This window comes from Microcebus murinus, chromosome 3 (assembly GCF_040939455.1).
Source record: "Microcebus murinus isolate Inina chromosome 3, M.murinus_Inina_mat1.0, whole genome shotgun sequence".
Classification (NCBI taxonomy): Eukaryota; Metazoa; Chordata; class Mammalia; order Primates; family Cheirogaleidae; genus Microcebus; species Microcebus murinus.
In genome coordinates, this window is record NC_134106.1 from 96,000,014 (window position 1) to 96,016,576 (window position 16,563).

At 34.1% G+C, this 16,563-nt stretch overlaps 1 pseudogene; it reads left to right on the top strand.

The window, feature by feature from the left end:
• Positions 1-11,702: 11,702 nt before the first annotated feature.
• On the top strand, positions 11,703-14,934 carry LOC105856164 (targeting protein for Xklp2 pseudogene; annotated as a pseudogene).
• Positions 14,935-16,563: the final 1,629 nt, after the last annotated feature.

Genomic DNA, 16,563 nt, shown 5'->3' on the forward strand with positions numbered 1-16,563 from the left:
GAATATTGTAAGTTTGCTAAGGATAGAATCAGCATGTTTATATGCATACAGTTTTCGTATATTTGGGTGGATAAAAGGAAAGAAAATCTGTCCATTGAAATTTCATTATGATAATGAAAATAATTGCAATTTTGAAATTGTTGTTTTTTCTCCTATGACAGACAAAACTATTAGTGTTAAATGATCAGATCACCAAATTTGAGTGTTTTTATATATTCGATTTTACTCTATAAAGTATCATATAAAGTTACTAATTTAGTATATTAATTTCTTGAAATCCCAACTATCAGATTTATTTTATTCAAAAATGTATACAAAAGAAAAAAATTTGTTCCTCAATTTTTATAAACTTCAAAAACTGTATCTGGTATTATTTTCCTCTTTTTCACTACATATAAATGTTCTTATTTTTGATCAACTTTACATTTCAAAACATGTAACTAGAAATTTATTTTTTATTATAAAAGCACTAAACTTATATATTTTTAAATTACCATACACTTGTAAGGAAATTGTGTTTTGCTTACTTGCAATTAACTCTTTGATCACAAGCAATTTGAATAAATTCTGATTAATATTACCTTTTTCCCATTGCTCATTCAGAAGAAATTCATAATAGATTTCCTCCTTTCTTTCACCTAATATGACAAAGGCTCAGTATTTATATTCACAAAATTATACAAAGTGGAAAACTTCAGTGAATAGAGATTGAAAACAAATATTCAATAATAATGATGATGATAATAATAATGACAACTACCATTTAGAATATTTCCTATGAGAGCAGATATTTAGGAGATTTATAAGCAAGGGAACTTGACTCTTGTAAATAACCCTCCCAAACTATAATTTTTCCCTAGTTAAAGTTGAGAAAAAATGGGTTTAATGATGTTAAGTAATAAGCCTAAGATCACAAAACTGTAATTATCAGTATCTGCTTAAATAGAGTCATTTTCTTTCTACTACATGAAGCTGCCTCTTTATGTGGGAAAACGCCATTGGTAAGCAAACATAAAACATTTGTTGATTGTTGAAAGAAGATAAAAATCAACTGCACTAATAATTACAATATAAATTTAAATTATAGTGAAGTACCGATTTCTATTTGTCAATCTGAATTTTTAAAGTTTAATTATTTGTCTTATCTAAAGTTATAGAAATTGCTATCATCATATACTTAAAATCTGATTGTGCACATATAATGTGTTTTAGAAATACCAATAAAGATTCCAAAAATTTTCATAATTTTTGATCCATTACTCAATCTTCTGAAATTTTTATTTTAATAAAATAATTGAAAATATTAAGATACCTAAATTATTGGAAGCTTTACCTGAAGCAGAATACAATTCAGAAGACAGAGATGATACAGTAAATAATCTTAAGAAAAAGACAATGAAATCTTATTATATAATATATTTAACAATTTTCTTGATGTAAGCCATATATATCAAAAAATGTTAAAAATATAGCAACAGGGATGAGACATGATAGAAGGGACTATTATGTCTGTATTCTTTTTTTAAAAGTTCTATTTAACTTCTGAAATGCAGTTTCCCCATTTGTAAGGTGGAAATAGCAATAGAAATATCCCTGTAGCATTGATGCAAACAAAAATTATTTAAGATATATAAAATATTTAGATCATTGCCTAGAACATAATAAACATTCAGTGAACACTAGGTGTTGTGGGACTTTTTAATTATATAGAGGTAAGACAAAGAATAGAAAATGTGATCAATACTGTGATCAAAGATACTACAGAAATACTCATGAGCAAGGAGATGAAAATTCAGTTCATTTGGTAATCATTTTATGGCAAAAGTTTATGTTCTTTTCATTGGATTTCCAGTGACATCTATAATTGTAACTATTAAAATTTTAAATTTAAAAATTCTACTCCTAATAAGTCATTCTTAAAAGAAAATATTTAAGGAAGATAATTGTGACTATCAAAAAGAAAAAAAAATTGAAAACTCATTGGATTAATTTTTTTTCAACTTATTGCTTTTGGTAAGGGGATGAAATTTTATGAAAAGACAAAACAAAAAAAAAATCTTTTCCATTAATTGTATGCTTAACACATAGCACTAGGTGCCATATATTCAGTTTTACCTACAAAATTGAAGCTAAATATATATACCAATTACCCTATATTATGACTCTTTTGAATACAGAAAGCTAACTTTATCTCAAAAAGATATATTAAGAGGTGTCTGAGGTTTGTATGTAAGTCTGCCCCTGCACAGATACTTACGTTGTCACTGAATTGGGAATCAGCTACACTTATATTGCCTGAAATGTGGGTATTGGCAATAAATGTTTCTTTTACATCCAGGAATTCACTAATACCATGTCACAGGCTAATGGCAGGCACATTTTTAGTAACAAATTTCATTAGGACATCTGAATAATTTCTCTGGATGAAGGAATGCCAAATGGCTCTCCTCTAGAAAGTAGCTACATCAGAATCACATAGGGGCATTTGCTAAAAATGGAGAGTCCTTGGTCCCTTTGCATCAGTCAGAAAATGTGTCCCAGGAATGTGTATTTTCAGCATTGATTCAAGGTGATTGTAATGTGTGGGGAATTCACTGTTCAGATCAAATGTCTACATTTATAAGATTATTCCTCTGTTTTCGTCAGAGGTTAAGTCACAGAGAACAGACTCCATTCTAACGAGGTTGAACAGATGATTTAATTTTATATATTGAATGACTTTCAGAATTCTTGGGAAGCAAGAGGAAACAGATAAGAGGCTGAGCATCTAGATACAATTTTGAAAGTGACATTACAAATCTAGAACAACATGAAGGTTCCTGCCCCTCCCAACATTAGGGGCTGTGAGAGAAAGGAGCTGCCAAAACAGGACGCTAACATGACAGCTTCCAGCTCTCGAAACAATTACAACTATTCATGTCACAATCCACATGAGCAAGATGGATGTCTCGTGGCCACTTGTCTTCTTCTCCATGTCAACTCAGTTCTATTTTTGAATATTGTGCAGTTGTTTTGAATTAGTGAAATTTTAATGATATCCAGAAACTTGCTGAAAATTAGTCTAAGGAAAATTTAGGTTTCTAGCCTCTTCAGTCCAAGAAAGGACACTAAAAGAAGTTGGGAAAGATAATGAATAAGCCAAATTATTATAACTGCTGGTTATAATACAGTCTCCAGGTTCTGTAGTCAAATCCAAATTTAATTGGCTTGAAACAAGATTATTCATTAAAATGTTATATTTCATACTACGTATCATTTTATTTTCTGATCAATACTACCTTTCCCAACACAGTAATTTTTTATTCCTCTGACTTGTCAAATCACTTAAGTTGGACCTCCTTATCAGCATGCTTTGATTTTTACCATGTTCTCTGGATATCACTTAACTTTCTTACTATTCTGGAAAAATTCCATGTAATTTTTTCAACCTGATTTATTATAAATTTCCAAACTTTAATTGTTTGCAAAAGAAGATGCTTATTCTCAAAAATCAGTTTCTCCAAAAATTTAGGCAATTTTTACATTCTTGATATTTATATTGCTATGACTTTCAATGAATAAGTTAATGAACAGATGGATGTTTAGACATTTTACTCAATTGTTCTTAGACATTATAAAACATGATTTTTACATTATTTGGAGATATTCAGATAAGATATAACATACATATGGGTGTCAGTCCACTGCCAAACTTTACTATCATATCATAACATTGGATGCAAAGCTATTAAAGGTCAATTTTGTAATAGAAATTTGTTCCTGTTTTTCCAAAAACACATGTCTCTTTCTTCTCCTCCCCTTTTTCTTTACAAAGTTTGTATTCCATGGACTATTATAACTATTGATTTGCATGCACCTACCTGTCCCCACTAATCTCTGAAAAACTCACTGTTGGATAAATCCAATCCTATCCACTCTATATTTGCATTCTTCTAGCTCAAAGTGCCTGAGGGAAAGCACAAAATCAACAGTGTTCTTTGATGTATTTCTGATAACTAATCTCAAGAGTGCTCATACGGATTCCCAACAATATTGTTATATTTGTCAGAATCAATCATCCTCCTAGTCTCCCAATTAACAATTTTGTACATCCTTTTATACAACCTCCAGCTTTTATTGCTTCATTCTCATTATCACTTAATGGACATGTTTCCTATTGCAGTATAAATACAGAAGCAACCAAAATAAAATTTCCAGGCTCCCAACCACACATGCACTCCCCTGTCTACATCTGCACCCATCTACCCTGCCTATCCTTCTTGCATGCTACCCAGAAACTGTTCATATTCTTATCTAAGGCCAACTCCTTGTATCTATCCCATTTCCTTTTGTCTTCTTGAAAACAGTGCTCTATTAATTATTCCTCTCTCTTAGAATTATCAAATTTTCCTTTTTTACTGGATTATTTTCATAAGTATAAGACTAATTTTTTTGATCATTTTTTAAAAAAAAAATACCTCATGACACTCCTTTTCTATCCAACCACCATAATTCTGTGCACTTCTTGACAAAAATATTCCTTAAAACTGTGGTCTATACGCATATATGAATTCCTTTCTCTCATTGCTCCCTGAAATCTCTGCAAATGTGATTTTATTACTACAATTTGACTAAAATTATTTGTTCATCATTACCAATGGCCTACACATTGATAAATCCAGTAGTCAATCTTCATCCTTATCTCACCAGATTTATCAGAAATATTTGGCCCGGGTACTCTTGCACACTCTCTGAATCACTTGCCTTTATTGAGAATCCAAGATATCATGCTTTCTATTTTTTATATCAGCATATTATGGGGGTACAAATTTTAAGGTCATGTATAATGTCCTTGCCCTCCCTCCCCCCTCAAGTTTGAGCTTCAAGCGTGACCATCGGTGCACATCTCACTGTCTGGGGCATGGTCATGCTTGAAGTTCAGATGTTCCATGCTGCAAGCCACTCTCTCTTTGTGTTCTTTGTTCCTTCTCATTAACCTGAGTTCTTACTGTTAGAGATTCTAGGCTTCAGTTCTCATTCTTCCTCTCTTTTCTGTCTATATTCACTGCCTAAGGGATGTTATCCTGTCTTACTTAACATCTATCTGCTAATGACCCACAAATTTTTAACTCTACCATGTCCTCTGCCATGCAATCCAGACTAATACATTTAACAATCTCACTGGACATCTTCACTTGAATTGTCACTATCATTTTAAAATTATCATGTCTAAAATTAGGCTCTTGATCTTCTCCTCAAAGTCTGCCTTTCTGACAATATTGCCCATCTCAGTCAACAGCAATCCCATTCTTCCAGTTGGCCATGGAAAAAAAACCTTGAAATCATCCTTAACTACTCTTTCAACACACATACCTTACATCTATCAGCAAGTCCTTGTGAGCTCTGCTTTCAAAATATATCCCATATCAGACCACTTTTCCACACCTCTACCAATAACACTCTAGGAAAAGGTGTTATTTGTCAAAATGATGTCTTGCCTGGATTATGTTAGTAGTCTCTAAATTGATCTGTCTACTCCCTTATTTATCTACAATCTATGATTTGCAAGAATTATTTTTTTAAAACACAAATCAAAGCATGTCATTCCCTTTTCCAAAATCTTCCTCTGTCTCCTATTACACTCAGAGTAACTCTCCCACTCTAAGAGGAATGCACACACACCAGACTGAATTCAAAAGTGAGCAATCAACATGGCAGTGGGCTTTAAATTATGTTACATAATAAAAACTTCATCCATGTATTCATTCATTCAATAAAGTTATTTAATTAGCTCTTTCTATGGAGAGTATATTAGGCATTGAGGATATATTATTGAGAAAGTAGCAGGCACTCTACCCTTTGAAGCTAATCATTAAGAAAAATAAATAGATAAATAATAATGTGGATGCATGATTACAAATTCAGAGAAGGCAAAGGGGGAGAAAATCCACAACTCTTTGAAGACACCATAGTAGGGAAATCTGACCTTGCCTTGGGAATTAGGAATGTTTTCATCTAGAAAGCAACATTGTCATTGAGAATTAAGGAGAGATAGAACTAAGAGCTATCTAGGTGGCAGAGCTGGGAGAGGGGAAGAAACAATTCGTGGAGATGTAACCAGGCTCATTGGAGGAATTATGTATTTCTTGAGCACATATGAAAAATAGATTTATAGTTTCAGAATAATTCTAGGCTTTGTGGGGCATGCATTAAAAGCATCTTAAAAGCAGCAGGAAGCCCTTGAAGTATATAGAGTATATGACCTTTTTTCCATGGTTTTGCTTTCCACAGTTTCAGTTACCCATGGTCAAATTCATCTGAAACTATTTCAGTATAGTACAGTAAGATATTTTGAGAGAGAGAGAGAGAGCGCATATTCACATGACTTTTATTACAGTATAATGTTACATAGGTTCTATTTTGGTATTAATTATTTCCCAAATAATCTTTTACTGTTAATTTTTTACTGTGCCTAATTTATAAATTAAACTTTATCATATGTATGCATGTATAGGAGAAACATAGTATATACAGAGCTCAGTACTATCTGAGATTTCAGGCATCTACTGAGGGTCTTGGACTATTTCCTCCATGGATAATGTGTGGGGACTGCTATAGTCTGATAAAGGAATAACGTTCTGTCTCTAGAGGCAGATTGTTTAATCCTTCCAGTATACTGCCATATATACCAGACAGAATCAGTAAGTATAGTGCATCATTTCAATATGTCTGGCTGCAAGTAACAGAAACCCTCAAATTTATGGTGTCATTCATCATATGAGGTTCAGAGATAGAGTGGGCTGTAAGATTAATTAACCCACTGGGTCAAAATTTCATCAGGAAAAAAGGTTTATTCTATCATTCTGTTTTGCCACCCTCAGTGTTAGTTTTGCAATTAAGCTGGCAAAAAGGTGGCTGCTGGTCTCACATAAGGTCCACACTCCATGACCTGTCTCTCCAACCTTCTCTTAGAAGAATAATTCCCAGAAGTCTCACAGCAGACTTCTTACATCCCAGAGCCCAGAGTTGAGTCACATGAATGTTCCTAACCCAATCAATGAGGGAGGTAGACTTGTCATAATTGGCTTAGACAAATCACTAAAGGTGGAATGGATGTTCAGAATCTATCACAGTGACCACCACCTAGATGAGTAAAGAACAAATAAGCCTTAAGACCACCTACCACTACAGAGACATAGTGGAAAGCAAATGGAGGGACTTGGTAAAAGGAATTATGTAAGGGTTAGAGTTTCTCCTCATCCCAAATAAACTTTCTCATACACCAACAACAGAAATGGATTAGTTGATTCATTCCTACCATCTAGACATCATAAGGAGATCTGTCCTGCCCCATTTAGTTACATGAGAAATCATAGCAAGTCTCAGTGACTAATGGAGCACCTTGAATGCTCATCCTGTTGCTTCAAGAGGGTTTGGAGAAAAAGCATTCATACTTCTTCTTTGTGTGTTGGTAGAGTGCTGATTAATTTAGAAAACTGAGCATGGCCAAGTCTTTTGGTACCTGGCTGACCAGGCACAAGTAATTCAAAAGTAATTTTAAAATACACATATAAAAATGAAAAATACATTTACATTTTGTTCATAATGTTGGTACCAACTGTTATAGACTGAACTGTGTCCCCCAAAATTCATATATTAAAATCCCAACTTCTAATGTGATTATACTTGGAGATAAGGCCTTTATGAAAGTGATTAAGGTTAAATGAAGACACAGGATGGAGCCCTAATTCAATAGGGCCAGTGCTCTTATAAGAAGAGGAAGAGATATCAGAGCTTGCTTTCTCGCTCTCTCTTTCTCTCTCTGCTTGAGTACAAAGCAAAGGCCATTCAAGGACACAGAAAGAAGATGATGATTTATAAGCTAGAAAAAGAGCCCTCACCAGAAATTGGATTTTCTTGCAGCTTGATTGTGGACTTCTAGCCTCCAGAACTTTGATAAATAACTTTCTGTAGTTTAAGCCACCCAGTGTGTGATATTTTGTTACAACAGCTCAAAGCTGACTAATACATCAACTTTCAAGCTATCGAAGCATAGTTAAATCCATTAACCAGATTTAAAGTTAATGCCTAGAGGTTTCAACTACTTTAGGAGATAAACTGATGACTAAAGAATTCTCATTACAAACTCGCATTTGGTTAAAGAATTCCAGAGAAGGGGTATCTTATGGTTCTCACGCCAAATAAAGCATTTTACTCACAAGGGAAACATAAACAGGCTTCATGCTATTTTTTATAAGATAGCTTTGGTTGTATTGTTAAAGATGGATTATTTTATGGAGGGAAAGGAGAGAATAGATGAGATAAGACAGGTTAGAAGAATATTGGAGAAAGACAGGCAATAAGGAATTCTGGAGAGTTTCACTTCTGACTAAGATGTAGTAGAATATGGAAGACCATAGCACTAATAAAATATATACTATACATGTATAGAAATTTATTCAAGAGGAGTTGATTCAAAGAAGCCTTAACAAATTAATACCAAAGAGGGATGAAACCTCCACAGGTAGATAAAAAAAAGTGTAGATGCTTCAAGACCTAGGGGCAAGTATCTGATGTGAGTGTGGATGTGCAGAAGAGAGATCTGCCTTAGATGAAGAGAGTTTACAGTGACAAAGAAAAACAAAGTGAGCTTTTAATAGCATTATGTGTAGCAAGATAGATTTTAAAAAACTATAAAATACTCAGATGCAAAAGTAAATACTTCATCTTGGCAATCCCTTCTCCTAGAAATTTTGATGAGGAATAGCAAAGAAAGTGGCAGAATTAGCAACAAAAGCAGCGTTTGCATAGTTTCACAGTGTTCAGATTCAAAGGCCCTGTTGAAGAATAATATAAAAGTATGGCAAAGCCAACTAAAACTGGAACTCACACTACCCCTAGCTCAAATCCTGAAAAGATGAAGGGACTAGCCCCTTTGTGGCTACTGCTCTGAAAGTTGGGGGTCTGGTTAAAGGGCAAAGTGCAACCTCTGTAATCTCAATTGAAATCAGTGATGAACCCAATATAAAACTTCAGGCCTGGCCTTGGTGGAATCTAATAGAGCAACCCCTCACCTTAGCTACCTGATTAAAGAGAGACTTTGCACACTCTACGAGATAGAAACAGAGATCTAGTAATTTAATATCTGCTATTCTTTTAGAAATACTGCATGGCATACTGCCATGTGAAGAGACATAAAGAATTAGGATATTGTGGCCTATAATCGAGAGCAAAATTAGTCAATAGAAACAAAATCACAGATAGTTCCTATTGTATAATTAGCCATCAACGAGTTTAAGAAAACAATTATAAAATTATTAAATAATTTATACTATAAGATGGAAAGAATGCTGAAGATATGAAAGATTTAGGAGAGAGTAAATAGATAATGGAAAATCAAATTGATGTTTTGAACTGAAAAGTATAATATAGAAAATAAAAACATGTGAGATTGTTTTTAAAACAGACCAATATCGCAGAAGGCATAATTGGTAAACATGAAAGGGGGTCAATAATAATTATCCAAATAAAAATCACAGAAAGAATATAAGATTGGAAAAGAAAATGAACATGAGATCACAGTCTTATATGAAGATATTAAACCAGCAAACATACATTTAATCAGAGTTCTAAAAAAAGAGATATATATAATTAGCCAGAAAAATATTTGAAGAAATAATGGCCAAAAACTTGCAAAATTTGACCAAAAAACTCAACTTACAAATCCCAAAAGCAAAGAAACACAAAAGAAAATAATAATAAACAAATTCATACCAGGTACATCATAATCAAACTTCTGAGAACAAATATGAAAGTCTAAAAGCAGCCACCAGATATATAAATCAAACATTACATATATGGAGAGGAGGAGCCAGACAGCAATGGAACATCTTTGAAAGTGTTGAAAGAAAAGAAACATAAACTTAAAATTCTATACCCAGTGAAAATATATTTCAAAATGAAAACACAATAAAGAAATATTCAGATAAAAATAAATTGAGAGAATTAATTTCCAGTAAATTACCACTGCAATCAATGCTAAAAGAAGGTTTTTTTCAGATTAAGTGATAGCAAATGAAAACTAATATCTATAATAAAGAGAATCAATGACTAATATTTGAGGAAATGTAAATACTATTTTTTAGTAAAAAGATCATTGACTTTTAAAGTAAAAAAAGTTTATATTTATATATAGTGCAATTTATAACAGAAATAAAATACGTGATGCCAATAGAACAAAGAATGAAGGGATAAATAGAATTATACTGTCATAAGTTTCTCACATTATTTGTGAATTGTCATTATGTTAATTCAAAATTAATAGTGATAAGTTACTTGTAGATATTATATTTGGTAGAACAATTATTTAAAGTAAAATAGATAAATATATAAATTATATAGAGAGATGTATAAAAATAAGATAATTTAAGAGTGGAGAGAGGAAATAAAAATTGAAAACTGAAAGAATCCAAAAATAGATTGAAATAATGGATAGATGACACAATGCCTTTGTCAAACGTGCCGAAATTTTAGCACAAAATGTGTACTGAAATTTAAGAAATGTTCATTTAAGAGACGGGAGAATCCCAGGATAGAATACAGCACATAACAACTACAACAAAATCCAGCTGTTTTACAAATGTATGAAACAACCTCTCTGAAGAAGAGAAGTGAAAAGTGCTGACCAAAGTAACTTAAGAAATAAATGGAATCTGTAATACTAAAAACAATAGCAAAAAAAAAAAAAAAATACCTATACATAAGCACTGTATATCAGTTAATAAAGTTATTTCCCATGGAGATATAAAATCAGAACTGAATTCTAATACTGCTATAAGTATACATTGGAATTGAACAATTAAGTAAATGGATGGTAGATGGGAGGAGCCAGATTTTTCACTGTGGGAGTGGGAGGGAGTTTACAGACAAGTAAGGGAAAGAGGCTACAATGTTCCATGTGATAATGGATTAGAGATGGAGACATCAGTAGAAACTCATGTTTAGCTTAATATAGATGTAGATGGTCCCACATGGAAATATTTATAGATGTGGGAATGTAGATGGTTTAGTAAACACACATATATTTCCTTGCTTTGTTACCTGAGAGGGCCTAGAAACATCAACACTGTGGTAGAAATCAGCACACCTAGCACCCACACTTTGGTTTTTAATTCCATTCATTCTGCTATGGAAAGGGAACCAGGATCCTTGCAGAAATGGTTGATTAAAACACTAGGTCAGGGGATATACAAGAGGAGCCATAGCATCTTGTAGTACAAAGAAGTAAGTACTCCAAAAACTAAATAAACAAAAACAATAAACAAATAAACAAATAAAAAACAAAATAACAAAAAAAAATAACAAAATAACAAAAAATCAAATAAACAAAAACAATAATTAGAGGTATATCTAATACACCTCTAATAATTAGAAGTATATCAAAGGAACACAGGAGCCAACTGAAAGAGCTTCCACTGGCTGAAGCTGGAACAATATCATGAATATAATTGTATTAGATTATTACTCAAAGTATAAAATAAATGGCTATGACTCCATACTGATACATGATATAAAGACATGATTTAATAAATTAATAATTTGGGGGACAAATAGACAAATCTGTGTAGAAGAAATTCAAATAATTTATTCTGCCCCTCTAGGAGGTGGAACCTAACTCCACCTTCCTAAAGTGTGTAGGACGCAAAGTGACTTTCTGGCAAACAATGGAGTATGAAAAGGTGGACAAAAGAGTAATTTACAAATTGAAAAAACACAAATACTACCTCAGCCAAATGGTCAATATTAGCATGAACAGTGATAAGTCATATTCACAGGATGAACTTTAAGATGACATGCTGAAAATGGTACTTTACTTTATTAACCTTTCTCCCTAAACCCATAACCTAAGTCTAAGCATGAAAAACAACAGAAAAATTCCAATTCAGAGGATTCTACAAAATGACCAGCACTCCTCAGAACTATCAAGATCATGAAAAACAAGAAAAATATGATAAAAATGTCACACTCTAGAGCAACCTAAGGAGACGTAACTCCTAAATATAACATAGTCTCCTAGGTGAAATGCTAGAATTAAAAACAGACATTAGGGTTTTAAAAAAGTAAGCTATTCTGAATAAAGTATGAGTTTTCTTTAATAATATATCAATATGGTTTTATTAATTGTAACAAATTTCCCATATTAATATAAAATTTTAATTATAAAGGAAACTAATTCTGTATATTACCCTGACAATTTTTCTGTAAATCTGAAACTGTTCCAAAATAAAAAGATTATTTAAACTTTTTTTTTAAATCCAAAGAAAGCAGGAATGAAATAAGTAAAGATACTAAAAATACACAGAACAAACAAAAACAAATGGTAAGATGAAAAAATTAAACTAAACTGTGTCAAAATTTATCTCCATTGTAAATGGACAAAATACATTATTAAAAAGCAGAGATAACAATTTAACAAGACAATATGAAAAATAACAAAACTAAACAATTGCATGATGTTTAAAAATATGTATTTTAAGTAGTAAGAGTTGAGAAGAGGCGAATTCCAAATAAGTATTTGTCAAATTTCAAGAATTCAGAAAAGAGATAAAAGAGTATGTTGTGACTTAGCATCAAGTCTGTACACAAGTGACTGACAGACTCATTAAACCACAGAAGGTGACCTGTTAAGAAAATGATATAAATATGGAGTAAAAAAAACTACTTTTCCGAACTAAGTGGGGGACAATATCACAAGTTAAAGCCTCTCATTCCTATGACACTCCCACAGACTTTATCTATTTTACATCTTTGGACAATGAGGGAGATACTCAAAATATATCATAGATTCATGGTTGAGGAGAAGGCCGACTTGGAGAATAAGTTTCTTGGGAAGAATGGGCCAAAAGGACTTTTTCAGAGAAAAACTACTGTGAGAAAAGGTAATATTCAGATAGTTATTATCACACTTTTGATACCAGTTGACAATACTTATTACAAAGAGGCAGGGAAAAGTAATCTTGTGGAACAATCCATTCCATCAAATGCTTGCTCTTCCCTGGCAGTTGATGGGGCCATATTGAGAAATACTCCAGCCCAGCCTCCAAGAAGATCTATTAGACTCTCTGCTCTGAAACACCATGTAATGATGAAAGCCAAGAAATGTGGCACTCCTGTAATCATCAATGAAATTTAGTCCTCTAAAAAGATGAAGTTTCTAACAACAAAAAGAAACCAGAGCAAGAAAGCAGTGTTCAGCAAGAAACTTCTGAAAAAGAATGAATCTTCCCCAGGAAAAGCCAAGGGCAGACAGGCGGTCCCTTGTATGCCACCCATACAGCAGAAGGTTCTAAAAGGTACCGAGGAGCAAGAGATGGAGAAGAGAATGAAAATGCAGCAGTCAGTGATGGAGATGTGGAAAAAGAATAGAGAATTCAAGAAACTTGCTCTTGCAGGAGCAGGGCAACCTATGAAGAAATCAATGAGCCAGTAACCAAATCAGTTGACTTTTACTTCTGCACAGATGAGGGAATCAAACATCCTAAGAACCAGGAGGAGTATAAAAAAGTGAACTTCATATCTGAACTTCAAAAGCATCCTTCATCTTCTGCCAGAGTTACTAAGGGATTTATCATTATTAAGCTTTTCAACCTGTCCCAAGGAAAGGGAAAAAAATATTTGATGAAACAGCTTCTACATATGTGTCCCTTACACAGTAGCCAAAGCCTTGCATAAACGAACCTCTAACAGATATTACTTGAGGAGCAAGAAGGATGATACTAGTCTGTGACCCTCTAAATCTTCTGTGGCCAAGATCTCCAGAGACCTTTACTACAAACCAAACAGTGTGCAAGGCCCATAACCTGCAAAAGTACAATAGACCAGGAAGCTGAGGAGCTTGAGAAACTGCAACAATACAAATTCAAAGCATGGATCATGGTCCTAGAATTCTTGAAGGTGGACTCATCTTGCTCAAGAAACTGCCTGTGAAACCATCGCCTCTGCCAATGGGATTAGATTTGGAAACTGAGAAAAGAATCCAGCAGCAAGAGTCAAAATGAAATCAGAGGATGAACACCTTGAATGTCATTCTCAATCTTGTCCTACTAAGATCTTGGAAGATGTTTGAGTGTTCCTGTAAAGAAGATTCTTCTAATCACTGTTCCCATGTCACCAGCCTTTGCATTGAAGAACAGAATCCAAATGCCTGCCAAAGAAGATGAGTAAGAGGATGAACTGGTTGTGACAAAAGCTCAACCTGTGCCACTTTATGGGCTACCTTTTAAACTCCAAATCCCAGAGGCAAGAACTGCAGAAACATGACCATTCTCCTTTGATTCTTGAGACAGAGAATGTCAGTTACAAAAGAAGAAGAAAATAAAAGAACTGCAGAAAGCAGAAGTGCTCAAGTTTAAGGCACTTCTCTTGCCTCATTATGACCCCATTAACCTGCCAAAGAAGAAGGTAATGAATGGGATCAAGATTGAGCCTTTCTACTTGGAGACTGACAAAAGATGATCTCTGAAACTGCAGACTTAAAGCACCAGCTGGAGAAGAATGGAAACAGCAGAAAGAAGCAGATTGCTTTGAGGCTTGTCCAAATGCTGTCCTCTCCCAGGAGTCCTTTGTTCTCAAGAAAGAGTAAAAATCAGTGGCTGAGGGCCATTCTGGTTCTCTAGTTCAGGAACCTTTTCAGCTGCCTACTGAGAAGAGAGCCAAGGAACAGCAGGAGCTGGAGAAGAGAATGGCAGAGGTTGAAGCACACCAAGTCCAGCAGTTGGAGGAGGCCAGGCAGCAGGAGGAAGAACAGAAAAAAGAGGAGCTGGCCAGGCAACAGAAAGAACTGGTGCATAAGGCAAATCCAATACTCAAGTGCCAAGGTGTGGACGTAAAGTCAAGTTCCCCAGACCTCAGACTGGACCTGGATCTCCCAAGTTCTCCACTCGATTGTACCGCTAAACTCAGTGTAGAGACAGAGAACCGGCAGGCGTTGCTGCAGGCATTGCTTAATTGTGCAGGCACTGCCTGAGTCAGGAAGTCTGGAAACAAAGTTCCAAGCTATCCTGATCAAAACAAGATGAAGGTAGGACAAGTTCCAATCAGTTGGGACCAAGATGGCAGAGGAATTGACTGCTTCTTGACCTTGCAGCTTCTTTATACATTTCATTACCATAAGTGTTTCTAAGGAAACCTCCCACTCACATCATACACCTGACTCCATGACATTCCTGTTTGACCATATTTAGTCAAAAGGAGGGCATCATCCTAATTCCAGGAAAACACTCCCCCTTTCCAAAGTATAACATGAATATCCCCTTCCTTATTTAGCCTATTATTAAGCTGTTGCTTAAATAGAGGGACTAAAGGAACCATGGGGCCAGTTCTCCTCTACAGGGAGAGCTGGCCTCTACTTCATCTGTGGAGTAGGTCTATACTTTCTGAATAAAACTCGCTTTCACTATATACTGTTGGCTTGCTCCTGAATTCCTTCTTGCACGAAGCCAAGGACCCAATTGGACTTCAAGTGATTCCCAGCATTGGGAATTACTTTCCCGTGTCACTGTGAGTTGCAGTCACTACCCAGCAACAGAACTTTCTCTGAACATCATGCCAGGAGCCATCGTTCTTTGTCCATGTGCATGGAGAGAACCCATTTCTCTAGACTTTTACCTGTCTGTGCCCAAGAGAGCATACCTGACAACCATGGACTCCAATTTAGTTGTGAATTATTTTCTTACATTATTGAGGCTAATCATGAAACTCAACCTATATATGTCTCAATTAGACTACACTCTATGCAGTTATTTCCTTTAAACCATTGGTTGGCCTTTAATATGGGTCTTAGCTCTGACTAGGATTTAAAGACTCTATGCCAACACAATATAATCTCTATGGCCCCTTACCCACCTCCCGTTTTAAAAATTTTAATCAGAAAATAAAGATAGTTAAATCCTAAGATAGGGATTAAGTCATGGTTTAAATGAGGAATAATCAACATATCAGATTCTTTCCTTTTGTCTGCACACAGTGAATTTATTAAGGAGCCCTTTGCTGTAAGGGTAGAAAATCTCATTGATTGCATCACTGAGGAAGAAGACTGCATGGATCAAAGACCCTTGACTTATTGGTGAATTTTGGGCAGAGCAGCTGGTAAGGCACATTCTTCTTTTGTTGGTGCTGATAACAACAGGGAATGGTGCAGTGTATATTTTAAAACTTGACATGGAATTAATATGTTTTGTCTTCCTCTGCCCCTTAAAAACATACACTTTACATATGAAGACTTAAATATGCTGAAAGTAAAAGATGAAAAATAATATACCATGCACATCCTTACCATAAGAAAGCTTATATGGTTTTAATATTAGGGAAAATATATTAAATGCAAGTAATATTGATAAAGATAAAATGAATTTTACAATAAAAAATCAACCCCCAAACATTGTAACATTGCTCAATGAGTAATCCACCAAATTATAGAGCTTTAAAATACATGACAAAAAAATTGACATAACTAAAAGGAGAATTAAATTCACAATCATGTATAGACCCCTAAAGTAAGGATATAAGTAGGCAAAAAATTCAGGA